Source organism: Poecilia latipinna, unplaced genomic scaffold (assembly GCF_001443285.1).
Source record: "Poecilia latipinna isolate Pla-1442-1.1 unplaced genomic scaffold, P_latipinna-1.0 Scaffold2362, whole genome shotgun sequence".
NCBI lineage: Eukaryota > Metazoa > Chordata > Actinopteri > Cyprinodontiformes > Poeciliidae > Poecilia > Poecilia latipinna.
The window spans coordinates 63,883-69,363 of NW_015114978.1; positions in this window are offsets into that span (position 1 = coordinate 63,883).

Consider the following 5,481-nt stretch of genomic DNA (forward strand, 5'->3'; position numbering starts at 1 on the left):
ATCTCTGGCTCTATCTTCTCCTCACAGATCCCAGGTTCTCCCGGCGGGCCGAAGTGAAACCACACAGAAAACAATGAGTGCAGACGTCACAGAATTACAGAGTTTAATCCAATAGAAGACAACGTATGAAATTACAACAGAAACTGCAGAACAACAGAGAAATACATTCATTTACCTGAGACAAATGGAAAAGAAGAAGAAAGAAAGAAAAGCAAAGACGTCTTTGGAGAATTGCAAGAGCAAATCTAATTTGTTACTCCTGTGTAGAAAGTTTTATAGTAAAGGCGTATTCTTGTCTTTTAATTTATTCAAATAAGGCGTATCTTTGCTCATCCAACCAGGAGCTGTCTCTGACCCTTTTTAAAAGTTAGAAACTCCCTGCAATTTGTTTCCAAGATCAAAGGCCATTTGTCCCCTTTGTTTAAACAAAGTGGAAGCAGAGACTCTCCTCTACTGGCCTGGACTCCTGCTGTTTTACGGCTTTTCACAGATCAGTGTGAAAACTGGAACTTCTCCTGATGGTTTCCCACACAAAGGGCAGTTCAAAAAGATCTTAGCAAACAATCTGCTGTAACTACAGGTAATATAAAGGTCAATAGGGCAGAATAAGTTATTAATCTGAAAACTATAATTAGGCAATTTCAGTCAAGACATGCTAAGTTTTAAAACTAGCATATTTTAAATTTATTTTCTTAAGAAATATTTCACTGTCCATGCCTTGTTGAAAATGCAGCATTCAGAATCAGCTTTTCTTTTTATACTTTTGTGGGGATCGTGTATTCGGCTGCTAGCATCACCTGTTACTGTGTGTTAGCATTTATGTACGTGCATTCATAAACGGTGTGTAAAGCCCTTTCAAAATAAAAGACAACTGCATTGCATGTACACGAAAATACTTTTTTATTTTTGACTGTGGGGCCGCGGGCTGGACAGGGAAGTCCAATGGGCAGTATCTGGCCTGCGGGCCTTAAAATGCCCAGGTCTGATTTAGAGCATTCTCATAGTGGTCCGTCTAATAAAAAAGCACTGATTCTAAATTATCTCCTGTATTCTGTAACAAAAGGCTCATTCATTCCCAACCAGCTCACTGATGGAAGAGCTATGAAAATAGATGCAGACTGACAGCCTGGCTCGGTTAACAGGTTTAATGTGATTCAGGTGTACTGGCAGGACATTTCTTTTAGCAAAACAATCTTTATTTGGGTCCACCGGAGAGAACACACACCTGAACTTCAAGCTTTTCTCACCATGCTAAAACAAATCTGAGCCAGGGCCCCAGTCATGCATAAAAACATGAGCCCTCAAAGTGCTGCCACATTTTTACGCATTGATAACAGAGTGGAGGAAAAACAACATGACTCTCAGCACTCCACCCTTCTGTTTCTGACAGTTAGCCTGCAGCTGCATGTGTCAAACATACAGGATGTATAGAGAGTGGAGCAATCTGGAGCTAAGTATGCTCCTATCCCGGACTTATGGGGGAGGTTATTCTCAGCATAATCATTTCATTATCAATTCTTAAAATTTCCCTGGGTCACCATTTACATAGGTCAGCTTAAGTGGACAAGTCACAACTTCACAGGGGAAATTATATTACAGCTCAATCCTGAAATTAAGAATTTGACCCTCATTAACTGAGAGCTACAGAATGCTGCAGTTCCTGTCCGAATTCTATTAACAGCCCCACACCAAGCCAGACAAAAGCGTGAAAGGAGATGAAAACGGTTCCTTGAAACAGAAGGAGTCAAAAGCAGCTTAGTGAGAGTAATTACAAGTATTGATTCCCAGCCCCAATAACAGAGGGAAAATCTGACCCTTGCACACTTTGCTGCTTTCCTATTAATTCCCTCTCAGAGTTTGCTTTTCTACAATATAAATGATTCATGAAGCAGTCCCCAAGCATTAGGTAGGAGCTTATTTTTATTGTCTCTTTTTACTTACTGTGAGAAAAGGAGCAAATAATGTATAGCCTGAGAAAAAATATCTGAATGACTAAGGTTGAAGGATGTTCAGTCAGTTGTTTTTCTTTGTAGCTAGCAAAACAACAATACAGCAACAAACATCTATTATCTTTAACAGTAGTACATTCTGGCTTTGTCACACATACCTCAAAAGATTACATTGTTCAAACTACTGCGATAAAAAATTATTCACTAACAAGGACCATGCTACAAAGATATAAGTATCTTTGCAACTTTTATTGCAGGAAGGGGAGGAAAGGATGAATGAGCTTGGCTTGGTCATCTGGTGAGAATATTGGTGATCTTGGGAGATGAAGATTCAGCATGGGGTATGGTCTTCAGGAAAATGAGTTCCATTTTATTGTCATGAGGCCACATTGGGTCTCCCAGGCGGAACCTGCAGCATCTTGATCTGGGTTGATCAAGAGTAACAAGTCACTGAGTCTAGACTTTGCTCAGGAGGGTGTGCAACATGGTCTTCCAAGTCACAGCTTGAGCTTGAGACTCTGTTGTCAATCAGGTGTTTACCACAAGATCCTCTCTGCAGTTGGAAAACAGAAACAAAGCAAAAGTCAGACTGACGACTACATGAACATCATACAAACTCAACATTCGCTTAAATGTATGTTTCACCTTTGTTAACATGCACATATGCATACATGGAGCCTGGAAGTTCAACCAGGAGCTGTTGTCATTTCTGACTGAAAATTCAGAAGTTCTTAAACCTTTTTTTTTTGCTATAGACTGGTGTGATCCTCTCTGTAACCAAACAAAATACACAAACAAAAAAACTTCAGACGAAGACCTATTGTTTTAGGGAACTTTTTATTTCTATCCTTCCATCCTCCCTTTTGGGAGAAAGATGTTGCTCTTTACAACTTTTTATTTTTGACCACTCATTCAGGATAGATGGGACAAGACAACCTCAATGTAGAAAGAGTGTGGTCTAATACCACTGTCCAACAACAACAGCAAAAAAATTCAAAAACAAAGGGCTGATTATTTAAAAAGTGAACAGCCTTTATTTGGAGTGTATATCACCATCAATTACTTAGGTTTGAGCTTTATATCTTATTTCATGTTCATGATGAGTCATTTCCTCATCAAAAGTTTGAGACATCCTCAAATCTCCATGGCAACCATTCAGTGGCGCTTTAATGCTTCCTCATGCAATGCACCTCCTATTTACACAAAGCTCCGTCTTAGAGTTGCAGTTGTGGAGTGTTCAAATGCACAACTGCAGTTGAACAGAGCTATTAATAGCTCTAGCTATATATAGACCATATTGTTGCCAACTGATAGTTCAAGAGATGGGCCTTCAATCTGTTTCAGAAAAGTGGTTGATCATTGGTTGAGCTAATGGTTCACCTACGTTAGAGAAACTCAGGATTCACTTGGGAGCAATTTACCAATTCAGGACAGATTTTAAAAAAAGTCTAATATAACTAAATAAAAATATGATTGACATTATAACTTGTTCAAGATTTTTGCATGATGATACTTACACAATGAACTTATGCTAAATGTTGAGACAATTCAACAGACTCATTTAATACATTTTGATCAACATGACTAAAGCAAATGAAAATGTGGGAAAAACCAGAGAAGTGTATATTGAACCTGGAAGATTCATACACAGAGAGAGAGAGGTATTAGAAAGTTTAATTGACAAATGATAGTCTTTGGCGCTCCTTCTCAGGAGGAAGACGTTGCACTGGTAACCGCTGTCAGAGAGAAAGCCACTGTGTATAAAGATTAGAGACGTCTTTCCCCCTTGGATCCAGACACTGGTGATGGAGAGGATGGTGAAGACTGAATGGATATTGAAGAAACCACGAGCTGAAGGCGGAGAAGGGGTGGAGGAAGGTTGAAGCTCAGCCAACGAGCAGAAGCCAATGAACAGCTGGACCTTATCAAAGGAGCAATGCTTGATGATTGGAAGAGGAGACCATCACGGATAGGTTGGAATCGAGGCGCATGATGGCATCTTTGGTTGGGCAGGTGAGATGAATAGAGTCTTTCAGTTTGAATTTATGCCTAGGCTTAATTTCAACCTGGAAAGACTCATACACAGAGAGAGGGTGGTATTAAAAGTTGGCTCCGAACTTTGGCACTCGGAGCCAGGAGAAAGACGTTGCACTGGTAACTGATGTCAGAGAGAATGAGCCGCTGTGTATGAAGATTAGAGACGTCTTACTCCAAAAAATAAATAGACTAATGGGACCAAGCTGAAGCCAAAGACAACTAGAGAAACATCTAGTTGTCTCTGGCTTACTCGAGATCGAGTATGCATGCTACGGCAATAAACTCTTATAAGCTAAAATTGAACAGGAGAAATGGACTGCGAGATTCTATGAAGGTGAGGAAAATTTCTGAAATTGCGAGAAGAGATGGCAGAAAAGATTGAACAATGCCACAGAGGTGCCGAAAAGTAGTAAAAAGAAAGCTTTCCAAGTGGTCGAAAGAGAGAGAATTGAGAGTGCCTTTCAAGGCATTGGTAAAACTGAGAACGATGATGATGCCGTTGAGTTGCGAATACGTCAGTTGCCTGCAAGGGCGTTGATAGGAAACAGAGGGAATGCATAGAAGGGCCTGAATAGGCATCGGGTGCCTGCGAGGGCGTTGATACAGAAAGACGGAGAGAATGCCTACTTGGGCAGTGAGTGCTTATGTGGACGTCAGGTGCCTGCAAGGGTGTCGATTAGGGGTGTAGTGATACAATAATCTCACGATACAATACGATATACAATATTCTGATCACGATATTTGGTAAACGATACAATTCGCTACGATTCAATGCACTTTTATGATTTTCTGAAAGATTTTATAAGGACAGAGTGATTTTAGTGACATTTTGTGTTCCATAGACTTGGATTTAATTAACTAAAAACTTATTAAAAGCACCAACTACACAATACCTGACTGATTGGACAGAGTCTAAGAATCTACAGCTGGACAAAATGAATCAAAGATGCAGCGAGATAATTACTTTCTGTCATTTAATTCATGTGGATTTGACATAAAGCTCAAAGTTTCAACAGTGATCCAGGAGCTGAGTGAGGAGATTATCAGCCTAGACTCTCAATATGCAAATGATTGCACTTATGGTTTTCTTTTGGACATACTGTGGCTGCATTTTGGAGTAAAAAAAGTCTTTTGGACTCCCGGAGTTAGCCGTGGCCGTAAGCTGTTTACTACTAGCTGCTGGGGTAGTGGCTCTGCCTCACCGTGTAGTGATAGACTCCGTGCAGCTGTGCAGCGCCGCCATTTCCCTGCTTGGATGAGTAACTGCTTCTGACTGCCAGGATTTCATCGTACTCTCAGTCTATGATACTCTTTGTCAGTTGCTAATGTTAAGGAAGATTTCTATGAATTAATTAATTTTGGAAAAGGTTTGGCTCTTGTTGAGAAAATAAATTTAAAATAAGCTAGTTTTAAAACTTAACATGTCTTGATTCAAATAGTCTAATTGTGGTTTTAAAATCAGTAATGTATTCTGGCCTATTCACCTTTATGTTAC